Genomic DNA, 13,493 nt, shown 5'->3' on the forward strand with positions numbered 1-13,493 from the left:
CAATAACCCCTTCATCTCCACATTCTTGGGGCCCCATCATCATGCAGCCATGCTCACATAAAGGACTGTGACATCAAGACTCTAGCTGAACCCAACAATACAACAGTGGATATCCAAACCCACACAGCACCATATGCCCTAAGAAACAGTGAAGGGGATGCCCAAAGACCAGGGGATCTGATGTACATACTCTCTAGGGCCTGAGAGCCAGCCACCCAGCACCAGTTGCTGCCAGAAACCCCTCCCCCTCAACCAGTGGAGCCACCATGTGCTGCACATTCACCCACCAGGGCCTAAGGACAGGCCTGCTCAGTACCTGCCGCTGTCATCAACCCCACACCTAGTGAAGCCATACCACTGCCTACACAAACACCCAAAGTTTAGGCCACTGAGCATGCACAGACACTGCTGATGGTGATTACAGCCAAAGACATCACACAGATACCACAGTATTGCACCCACCATACCAAAACCAACACTATAGGTCACATCTATGGGAAAAAGCGTTTCCTTATGAAAGCTAATCCATAAAATTAGAAGAGGCAACTATTCTAACAGCTATGCAGATAGCAACATAGGAACACACAAACATGAAAAAGCAAGAAAACATGACACCTCCAAAGGAACACAGTAATTCTCCAGTAATAGACCATCAAAGAAAATCTACGAAATACCTGAAAGCAATACAAAGTAATGAAAAAACTGAGGAAAGTCACCACCACTAGACCAACCTTACAAGAAATGCTTACATCTGGAAGCAAAAGGACAATAACAACCACCATTATGAAAATGCATGAAGGAATAAAACTCACTGGTAGAGAAGAAACACAAATGAGAAAGAAAAAGTAATCAAACCTTATCATGAAGGAAAACCATCAAACTACAAATAAACCATGAAAGAGGAAATAAGGAACAAAAGATAAACAAAACAAGCAGAAAACAATAAACAAAATAACTGGCGTAAGTATTTACCTATCAATTATAACCTTGAATGCAAATGGATTAAATTCTCTAATTAAAAGATACAGACTGACTGAATAGATAAAAAAATAAAACCAAATATATGCTGCCTGTAAGAAATTCACTTCACTTGTAAAGACTAAAAGTGGAGGAATGGAAAAAGATATCCTATGCAAATAAAAACAAAAAAGGGGCAAAAGTAACTATACTTATATCAAATAAAATAGATTTTGAGTTAAAAACCATAAAAATTGACAAAGAAATTCATTGTATGATGATAAAAGGATCAATTCAGCAAGAGGATATAACAATTGTAAACATAAATATGTACCCAACACTGGAGCATCCAGATACATAAAGCAAATATTAGTAGATCTAAAGGGAGAGATACACTCCAACATTATAATAGCTTGGGACTTTAACACCCTCCTTTCAGAGTTGGACAGATCATTTGAACAGCAAATCAACAAAAAAAAAATCAGATTTAAATTGCACTATAGACCAAATGGACCTAACAGAGATTCACAGAATATTTTACATAACAGATATAGAATACACAGTATTCTCATCAGCAAATGAAATATTCTACAGAAGAGACTATATATTAGAACAAAACAAGTCTCAATAAATTTTTTAAAGATGAATCATATAAAGTATCTTATCTGACCACAATCAAAGTAGAAATCAATAACAAGAGGAACTTTGGAAACTGTACAAATACATGGAAATTAAACAACATGCTCTTGAACAACCAGTGGGTCAATGAAAAAAATTAAGAAGATAATTTAAAATTTTCTTGAAACAAATCATAATAAAAATATAATATACAGGCCGGGCGTGGTGGCTCACGCCTGTAATCCTAGCTCTCTGGGAGGCCGAGGCGGGTGGATTGCTCAAGGTCAGGAGTTCAAAACCAGCCTGAGCAAGAGCGAGACCCCGTCTCTACTATAAATAGAAAGAAACTAATTGGCCAACTGATATATATATAAAAAAAATTAGCCGGGCATGGTGGCGCATGCCTGTAGTCCCAGCTACTCGGGAGGCTGAGGCAGGAGGATCGCTTGAGCCCAGGAGTTTGAGGTTGCTGTGAGCTAGGCTGACGCCACGGCACTCACTCTAGCCTGGGCAACAAAGCGAGACTCTGTCTCAAAAAAAAAAAAAAAAAAAAAAAAAAAAAAAAAAAAAATATAATATACCAAAACCTATGGGATACAGTAAAATCAGTACTAAGAGGAAGTTTTGTAGCAATAAATGCCTACATCAAAAAAAAAAAAAAAAAGTAGAAAGACTCCAAATAAACAACCCAACAACATACCTCAAGGAACTATAATAGAAAGCAAGAATAACTCAAACCAAAAGTAGATCTAAGAAATATCAGAGTAGAAATAAAAAAATAAAAAATAAAAATAATAATAATAAAAGATAATGAAATGAAAAGTTGTTTCTTAAAAAGATCAACAAAATCAAAATTAGATAGACTCATAAAAGAAAGATTCAAATAAATAAAATCAGAATAAAAATGGAGAAATTACAACTGATACCACAGAAACATGAAATATCATCAGAGGCTATTATGAAAAACTATACACCAACAAACTGGAAAACCTAGAGGAAATGTATACAAACATTTTCTCCAAACAAAGAAAACCCCAGTACTAGATGGCTTCACTGCTGAATTTAATCAAATTTTAAAGATTTGAAACCAATTCATCTCAAGCTATTCTAAAATTTTGAAGGGGAGAGAATTAATTCAGACTTGTTTTATAAGGTCAGCATAACCCTGATACGAAAAGTAGATAAGTAAACAACAACAATAACAACTTAAACTACAGGCTAATATTCCTGATGAACATAGATGCAAAAATTCTCAATAAAATATTAGCAAACCAAATTCAATAGCACATTAAAAGGATTATGCATTATTATCAATTGGGATTTATCCCAGGGATATAAGGATGGTTTAACATATGCAAATCGATAAACACGGTATATCACATCAAGAGAATGAAGAAGAAAAACCATATGATCATCTCAATAGTCACGGAAGAAGCATTTGAAGAAGTTCAATACCAGAAGTCCTAGCCAAAGCAATTAGGCAAGATATAAAGTGCATCCAAATTGAAAAGAAAGAAGTCAAATTGTCCCTTTTTCAGACAACATGAACTTATTTATAGAAAAAACTACATATAAGATCAAAATCAACATACAAAATCAACATATAAAAATCAATATACAAAAATCAGTAGCACTTCTACATACCAATTACAAACTGGCTATAAAAGAAATCAAGAAAGCAATATCATTTATTATAACTACCATTTACTTTATCATTTACTATAATTACAAAAAAAAGTACTTAGGAATAAATTTAATCAAGGAGGTAAAAGATCTCTATAATGAAAATACAAAACACTGAGGAAAGGTATCGAAAAGGACACAAATAATTGAAAGTCATCCCATGGTCATGGATCAGAAGAATTATTGGAATATTGTTAAAATGACCATCCTACCTAAAGCAATCTACATATTCAATGCAATCCATATCAAATTACCAAAGCCATTCTTCACAGACAGAAATAGAAAAAATAAAATCCTAGAATTCATATGAAATGACAAAAGACCCCAAATAACCAAAGCAATCCTAAGCAAAAAAAGAAAAAAAACTAAGCTGGAGGCATCACACTACCTGCTATAGTTTGAGTTTCTCTCCACTAAAACTCATGTTGAAATTTGATCCCCAATGTGGTTGTGTTGGGAGGTGGGGCTTAGTGGGAGTTGTTTAGGTCATGGGGGCAGGTCCCTCATGAATGGTTTGATACCACTGTCATGGTAGTAAGTCCTCACTCTGGTGAGATGTATTAGTTCTCATGGGAATTGATCAGTAGTTCCCATGAGAGTGTGTTGTTATAAAGCCAGGATGGCCCCTGGTTTCCTCTTTGTATGTGTCTGTTTCCCCTTTGATCTTGTCTACCATGTTATGATGTAGTATGAAAGCCCTTGCCAAAAGCCAGAGCCATGTCGTTGAACTTCCCAGCCTGCATAAACATGAACCAAATAAACCTCTTTTCTTTATAAATGACCCAGCCCCACATATTCTGTTACAGCAACAGAAAACAGAATAAGACACTACCTGACTTTAAAATATACTACAAAAATACAAAAAGAGTATGGTACAGGCATAAAAACAGACACATAGAACCCAGGAATTCATATATATATATATATATATATATATATATATATATATATATATCCAGCCAACTGATTTTCATCAAAGTCACCAAGAATACATGTTGAGAAAAGGATGGTTTCTTCAATAAATTGTGCTGGGAAAATTGAATATCCATATGCAGAAGAATGAAACTAGACCCTTATCTCTCACTGTGTACAAAAATCAACTTAAAATGGATTAAAGGCTTAAATGCAAGACTCGATAGTGTGAAACTACTAGAATAATGCATAGGACAAATGCTTTAGGACATTGATCTGGGCAAGGATTTTATGGATAAGACCTCAAAAGCACAGGAACCAGAGCAAGAATAGACAAATGGGATCACCAAACTAAAAATGCAGCTACTTTGTAAGTTCCTTAAGGGGTGATATATTTCTATCTTAAATCTCTAGTACACAGTAAGAACATAAATATGTTTAAGGAATAAATCAATGAGAATACTCTGGACAGGGCCTATCTATTTGTACATAAATGGAACAAAGGAAAAATATCAACTCCTCATTGCAATAATAAGAAGTAACTCTTACTGAACACTTACATGTGCCAAGCTTTATTGTAAATGCTTTACACATATTTAATCCTGAAAAAATCTTGTGTGGGGGTGCTATTATTATCCTCAATTTTTACATGATGAAACTGAGACACAGGGAAGTTAAATAACAAGGCCAGTAAATGATGATGTCAGAATTAAAACACAGGACAATTTGATTCCAAATCAAGCATTCTTATTGGCCAGGCGCAGTGGCTCACGCCTGTAATCCTACCACTCTGGGAGGCCGAGGCGGGCGGATTGCTCAGGGTCAGGAGTTCGAAACTAGCCCGAGCAAGAGCAAGATCCCGTTTCTACTATAAATAGAAAGAAATTAATTGGCCAACTAATATATGTAGAAAAAATTAGCCGGGCATGGTGGCACATGCCTGTAGTCCCAGCTACTCAGGAGGCTGAGGCAGAAGGATTGCTTGAGCCCAGGAGTTTGAGGTTGCTGTGAGCTAGGCTGATGCCACAGCACTCACTCTAGCCTGGGCAACAAAGCAAGACTCTGTCTCAAAAAAACAAAAACAAAAACAAAAAAACATTCTTATTTACTTTGTCATAATCTCTCATAATTCTGAGTCTAAAGATTGAGAGTTTTGACACTATCGAATGCCTCTGTCCTGATAACCTTCATAAGTATCTGCATAATGTCATAGTAAAAGCTCCAACTCTCAGGAGAGGAAAACCTCTAATAAATTCATGAATTAGACTTCTGTTAACATATCAGCTTTATAGAGGGTGACTTTATATTCTTTCACCCAAATCAAGACACTTTAGAGAATGGAAGGGTGCTATATTTGTTATATATTGCTTTATAACAAATCACTCCAAGATTTAGCAGCCTAACACAATAATCACACATCGTCTCACACACACCTCAGGATCATGAACCTGGAGAGGCTTAGCTTGTAGTCCTATTTCAGGGTCTCTCATGAATTTATAGTTCAAGATATAGGCCCAGACTACCTTCATTTGAAGACTTGACTGGGCTGGAGCTGTTCTTGGCAAGTCATCAAGCTTCCCCTAGAGTGAATCAAGAGTGAGAGTATGTGCAAGCAAGATGGAATCACAGCGTCTTTTATATCTAATCTCAGGAGTGGCATACCATCACTTTTGCCTTATTCTATGGTCAGATAGACCAACCGTGGTACAGTATGGTAGGGGATTACCTATAGTGTGAATACTGGGAGGCAGGATCACTGAGCACCAGCTTGGAGGCTGGCTACCACAGGTGTTATTAATGTTAATAATTATGCCAGTACAACAGGCATAAATGAGAACAATTCCAGACAAATGAAAGTATATAGTCACCCTACCTCTATTCTATGCCTTGATTTACATTTATCACCTCAGGAAATAATTTTCTACCTCTGAAATTATTTAGTTCTATGTCTGAGTCCCTAAAAATCCATAATGTGAATAACTGCCACAACCCTGCCCTACTCACACCAAATCCCTCTCATGACACTGCTGTCAAAGCCACCAACGAACAACAACCAATGACATCTCAACCAGTTCTCTTTCCTTCTAGAGCAAATATCAGACTGTTGCTTCTCTCTCTGTATCTCACGATTTCATCCAGACTGCAAAGGTTCATATATGTCTCCTTAGTAACCAGAGGAGTTCATGAATAATAAGAGCTTTAGGGATCTGTCAAAACATTAATAATATTGAAACTCCAATACTTTATGATTTAAATAGGTCTTAATAAGATGACCCCTGAAATTACGAACATGATATTTCCTATGAATGATCAATCTACTGGGAGAAGAAAGCACTAAAGTCTAAACAGGATTTATTAATAATTATTGGTACACCTGACCCTAGGCATTTTTCCCTTCAACAGTTAACTTGACCATGTGCTATATAACTTGCAAATGAACTTGGCCCTAGTGCTAAAGCCAAGTTTCTCAACTTCTGAGTCTTTAGAACAAGAACTAAAGCAAGGGCAACATATCTAGGTTAGAAGTTTGGTTATTAGGGTTAATTAATTATCTTTTGTTCTGAATATACTACTACATATTAAGCAGACCTACCTATACTCTGATATAGGACAAGAAAGAAAGGTAATCATGAATGGTACTATATTATTATTTATTAGAATTGAGTTAAGTAAACCAATAAATTAGAAAAACAATCCTTTCCTTCCAATAACCATTATAGTAAAGGCAATAAAAATAAAGAATTATGGACATTGGAGTCATTATGTAGAAACTATTCTTTTTTACCATGGGCATATTATATAAGACTGTGTTCACAAAAGAACTCGTTAAAGCTGGAGAATGTGGTGGCTGTCTCAAATATAGTAAGAGCCATCATCATATTATAGTCAAAGTGGTAATTTGGGAGTAACACTTAAACTAGACAGTCCATGCATGATTCAGTGCTATTGATATGTTGATATGCTGGAGAGACAGAGGGAGGAGGAGAGAGAGAGGGGTAGAGGGGAGAAAGGGAGACAGAGAGAGACAGACTGAGACAGAGAGATAGAGAGTGAGAGAAACAAGCAAAGACTACACCTACTTTCTCCTAATTGTTTGTTCAATGCTATGACCAGGGAAGTCAGGAATTGACTCCTGAAAAATGGAAACAACTGTAAACTTCCCATGAAAGTCAAGCAAGAAACAATGAACCCAGAGAAACAGAAATAAAGCATTTCACTGATGTCTATCATGCTTCATAACTTACATTCATTCAGTTTCCAGAACCATCTTGACAAGCCCTGTTAGTGAGGATAAAGGAAAATAACTGCATGACCAGTGTACATTAAATTGCTTTCCCTCTTTGTCCTTTCAGTTGTGCTGGGGAAACAAGTTTGTTGCTATTTTCTGGGTGTTTTTCCCCTGTTAACGATATATCTTCTCATCGTTTGTAAGCACAGATCCTTTTTCTCATTTCAGGTTTAAAATAAACCACCTGCCACTTGAAGCTGACTTTGCCTTGCTAAAGGCTAGGTAATTCCTCCAGGCAGCAAAATATCTCATCAGTTTACTTGAATGTTGTTTTCTTTAGCGGAATCCTGTCAACTACTTTCTTTCTTGCTCATCTGTTTCCCTCCAGTTCAGGGACCACTATTGATTTACCCTAAGTTAAGTCAATTTACTCCTAAATTTTTCTAGCTGTGATTTGGAAATACTCATTCAAGTGCACAGAACACTTACACATTTACATGTGTCTTTAATCTTAAACCTTTAAGCATCTGCTAGAGTTATTCTTGTTTCTCTCTTGTTTTTGCAACATGCACACAAAACATCATTTAATGAGGAATAAAATTTTAAATCTTCTTTTTGTTTAGAAGAGGTCTTAGCATGGATATTCCCATGCAAAGAAAATGTTTTGTGTGCTTATAAACTGCATAAAAGAATAATCAACACTATTTGAAAGAAACTGACCTTATTCCTTAGATAGTGTTTTCTAGACAAACTAACAGAGTACCTCTTCTAGTCTGTTCTAAATTGCCCAATTTTTCTGTCTAGATTTCCTGGAATTTATAGTAATATAGGGCCTTAAACTAAAATTTCTGATTCTGTACACAAATCCAATAAAATTAGCTGTTGTTCATCAAACAATCCATACTGTTCTTTACTACTGGTTATTACAAGCTGTAAAAGAAATGATACTCAGGCATATCCACACAAATATGGTATCTTCTATTTTTTCATTTCCTTCTAATTTGCACATTACAACTATTGTATTCATATAATAGATATTTATGGAGAACGTGGTATATGCTAGGTTCTTAAAAGACAAAAAGACACAGTCCAATCTCTCTAGGCAAGTACAATTCCTGAAATCTTGGGTTTATTTTATTTTGACTCTTCACCTGATATTTTCCAACTTTCTTAGCTGAATTACCATTTTTTAATTTAATATTATTTAATATGTACAACAGACACAAGCCGAAAAGCTCTATTAAAAGCAGGCTCAGTGGAGTCCAGCCAATCTGAGCCCTGAAAACCTCCAACACAGACAATGAGCCACCTGGTGAGAACCCTGAGACATCATAGAGCACCTTTTAAACCATGGACATAGGCAATCCACTTATTTTTCAGATAAATAAACTATAAGTTATAGGTACTGTATGACTTGCCCAGAGTCATCATTAAGCTAGAGGTTCATCCAGAACTATCCATGTTTCCTAACACTTAAATTCAGGATTCTTCCCCAGGAGCCAAAACTACTACTTACTTTGAGAAATGTTGATACTTTGTTAAAAGTATTTTTGCTTGTTAGGGCTTTATGAATTCTTAAGATATATTTAGTTACATCTTAGAAGCAAAAAAGAAAAAGCTTCCTGATTGCTCATCTCTGATGTTAGCCCATAAACTGATTTTTAAAAGCCCTGTTTCTTTCAATAAAGTAGATGGATGAGGAGGGTGGTTTATCAGTCCCTTAAAAATCAGAGCATTAACTACTATAGCTCAGAGGAAAGAAAAGATTTATTCACCTCTGAATTACTGAAAGACATTCCTATTACTAAAACCTCGCCTAGCAAACAGAAATCATGCATACCTTAAGATGATAAATAGTAAAATGGAAAATGTTGCATGCCCAAGGCTGTTATACTTTCCAGACTATTTCTTTTCTTCTGTTGCCTTACCCTTTTGTACTACTGTCCCTAGATGCTCTCACATCATTTTTCAATACCTAGAGCGAGGTTGTTAAGTCACAGCCTTTGCCCCTGCTTGCCCATGTCCTATACCATGCTGGTAATAATACATTACCATTATAAAGAGTACAGTGACATCTGGGACATAGTGTCCTTCCCCCACTTCATTGCTTGTTATTGATCACCGCTTGCATATACCTAAACTACTCTAAAAACTAATTTAAGCTGGCTCCATCTCTAGGTCTTAATCACAAGAAAACATCCTTTCTCACCTCATCAATTAGTATATATTCATAGCTAGGAGTTGAGCACTTTTTTAAAAAACTTAATTTCTATCTTTTATTTAAAATAAAAACATTAACTGTTACCGCACGCTATGCTGGTAAAACATTAAACCCAAGCTCCTGAGGTACACTGCTTTAATACTGCAGATACTGAAATGTGACCCTTACCATTATAGACTTACTAAAAGGGAAATTTTATCCCAGCATGTGGTCTGCTTTTAAAGATTAAAAAAAATGAAAAGAGTGAAGAATAATGAATTACAAAGGCAGTTAGCTATCAAAAAGTGCTTAATTTTAAAATCATTTCCTATAGTCATAGGTAAGATGTTAATGCTCGTAGCTAGTTTACAACTCATCTGCATTAAATTCCTTAATTATTCAATTATTACCATGTATACTCTTTAAAGAGGCCAAATGACTGCAGCATAACTTCTTCCTTTTTTGTTTTTAATACACACTCAATTCCTTGAAATAGCAGATCATGTATATCAACAGATTTCTTCAATAAAGAGCTGAGCTTTATGTTAGTGTAGGAGCAAAAAGGTATAAATCCTTTGCATCACCCATCTGAATGTCAAAGGCTGACACCATTATAACAAAAGATAGAATACAAGAGAAAAACATAAAAATGTATTTAATCAAAGTTTTACATCACACAGGAGTCTTCAGAAATGAAGACCAAAAGACCCAAGGAAAACTATGTATTTTTGTGTTTAGGTTTGATGAAGAATGGACAGCCATGTAGAAATGTGATTAGACAAAAACAATATGATCTAATGATAATAAACTGGGGGGAATTCAGCAAGGCCTGTTTGTTTAGATTCTTCTTGGCTCTTCTGGTAGCATCCCCTGGGGTACGGGCAGGGCCCCTCTGGAATGAAGGTCTTCAAGGGAGAAGATCAGAGAGTGATGTTTCTAGGTTTTATGGCTTGCTTTGGCAGAGAGGAGTTCTAGTTTCTAAGACCCAACTTGGGGAAGAGAAATTCTGTTTTCTATGACTTGCTTGGTGGGGGAAATAAGAGGGGCAAGAGATAGGAGGGCAGGAGAAGATCAGAGAGACCCTGCTTCTGAGGCCCTTCCAATGTGCTTCAGTTCAAAATTTTCCTCAGTGAAAAACAACCTAAGACAGAAACAGCTGCCGGGGGCCAGCCTAGAGGAACTGTAGCTGCTTTGCCCAACCTTGCTAATCTCGGTCTGTGATCTATGCCTAGCGCCTAGAGCAACCACCTGGAAATCTTGAGTCAAGGGACATCTGTGTCCTTAAGGCTACGTGCTCCGGAATTTATGGCCATTGCTGTAATGCCTGAGTGGTCACGAATAAGGGACTAACTTTGATTTTTTGGAGTATAAAAATAAACTGACCAGTGCATTGGGCACTCGAGTCTTATACTATCGTTGTATATGTCCGTGTCTTTCTTTTATGTTTTGTGTTCATCCCTCATCCTGCAAACAGGCCATGGCATACTAGGATGTCTGGGGAAGACCTCCAGGTGAGGTCTCCAGGGGTTTCCAAGTATGCCTGGCCACTGACCTAGATTTAAATCACTCTGCCAGGAAAGGTGATGTCCATCATATTTAAGACAGGAACATGCCTGGAGACGGTGCAAAGCCATGGCATGAGACAACAGGCTCTGTGAAGTGACAATAGGGGGAGCTATACTGAACTCTGGGTTACACTGTGACAGGACTGCACCAGGCTGGGGAGAGACTGGACTAACTTAATGGCTTCCTGGGCTGAACTCCGGTATTTGGAGATGGGCAAAGGTCAGCAGGAAGTCAGCAAGACCAGGCCATGAGAGTTGACCGGAGAACAGCAGCTTCTACCCTTGGAGATTGCCAGCAGCTGATTCCATGGGCTCTGGGCGGAAGGAGAGCCGTGTGTTCTCTGTGCAGCTAACCTGAATCTGCAGGACTCTGGTGCCTAGGAAGCAGTTTGCAGTCTGTTCATCCAGGCCACCTGCCTGGCTCTGGCCATTTCCTGCATACTTGGACCTAACACTGCTCTCCAGGTCTGGTCAACCACCAAGGATCACAGGCATGGAGGACTTGTTTGGAGGCTCAATTTCAGGCTTCACTCCACCCCTGGTGGGGGGAGGAGGGACTAAGGCTGGAGTGCCGCGAGCTCTGCTGTTGGTGACAACTGGCAGCCACTTAGGCAGGCTCTAGGCAGGACCAGAAGAGGCATGCTCTCTGCATGGCTGACCTGCATCTGCAGGACCCTGGTGTCTAAGAAACAGATTGTGGCCTGTCTATCCAAGCCCCACTTCCAGGTCCTAGCTGCTTCCTGCCTCCCGAGCCCTGAACCCACCCTCCAGGTCAGTGGGAACTGCCATCTACATGCTCCCGAGCAACCAGAGAGTACTTCTAGGCACACGAGTCCAGAGACCGCTGCTGCCGGTGATCAGGGAGCTTCCTGAAAACAGAATACCAGGCTCCCAGCACCCCCAGGGCACCTCCCATCCCACAGACTCGAGTCAGACAGCAGGCACCATGTTACTTCTGTAACTACCAGGCACCTCTGTCCTTCCCTGGGGGCTTCAATTCCCCAGGCTCCATCATGCTGACTCCCACACAGACATATCTCAACTCCAACCCAGACTGTAGTAGTCATAGGACTCCACTGGACCCTGGAGTGTTTTGCTGACTTCAGAGTCTGGTCATTCTGAGCAGACTGCATCCCAGAGAAAGGGTTGGAGATGACCAGAGGGTGGACTTTCCTCTACCGAGCCTCTTTTACTCCCCTTCCCATACTCCTGGCATGGCTACAGAGAGAGACAATGGACCTACCACACAGAGGTTCCCACAGGCAGTGGGACTCAGAACTTCCCTTTTAGGGTCCTGCAGCAAACTGTGGAGTGTTTGGACTGTGAGCTCCCTGCTCACCAGCTCCACCCTGCTGCTTGCCTGGCAGTTCCATTAGAACAAGAGAGTCCCCGAGGCAGAGGAACACTGAACCACCAGAGGCAACCTGTGGGAGACACAGGACCAGCATTCTTCTTCCTGGCATAGTCAGGGATTGATCTCTGGGGCCCTGGGGATGGACCTGGAGGCCAGATCCCATACACCCAGGTCTCAGCCGCATTGCCCAGGAGTACAGAGGGGATATTTGTGAATTAGTCTCATGAGGTGTGGGTGCCCATGGGGGAAGAACAAGGAGGAGAGAGTAGTATGGAGCCTAGCTGTAGTGATCTAGTGGGAGCACCCCTCCTCCATGAAAGGGCCACACTCCCAGCTCAGGCTGGGACACTGACCAGGGAACCTCCCTGCCTACATCTCTGTTGTTGGGGAGCTCAACTACCTTGAGGTCCTGCCTGCAGGCAGAGGCCCAAGAGAATCTGAGAAATAGGGATGGGTTGAAAGGAGTGAGGCCAGCTTCAGACTACTGGATTGCAAGTCTCAGACAACCCCACCTCCACACACAGACTGTCTACTTAAGCAAGACTACTTTAGCTCCTCCTATGCACCTTAGCCCAGAGGCAGGGAATGGTCCTTTAACATATCCCTTATCAGAATTTGTGGAGCTGAAGGGCAGGTTCACCCAACCTAACCCCACCCACCCTCATTCCCCCACCCACTTCTGCTGTGGTGTTGAATGAAGGACTCAGCAGCAAGCTCCAGGGCCCCACCCACCACACAGGGTATTTGAGGGCTTATCCTGAGGAACTGGAGCTGGTCACAGGATCTAAAAACAACAGTACAGCTTGTTCCCTCCAGAAAACACCACCTACAGACAGGGTGATGTTAAAGCATTTAATGACTCAATCATAGAGGGTGTGGTTGATTCACATCCACAGGCACCTCCTACTGATGTAGAGATTAAACTGGACATGTCAGTATCTATATAAAAGAAAATCCAAAAAGAAGCAGCATCCG

The sequence above is a fragment of the Microcebus murinus genome, chromosome 6 (assembly GCF_040939455.1).
Source record: "Microcebus murinus isolate Inina chromosome 6, M.murinus_Inina_mat1.0, whole genome shotgun sequence".
In the NCBI taxonomy this organism is placed as follows: Eukaryota; Metazoa; Chordata; class Mammalia; order Primates; family Cheirogaleidae; genus Microcebus; species Microcebus murinus.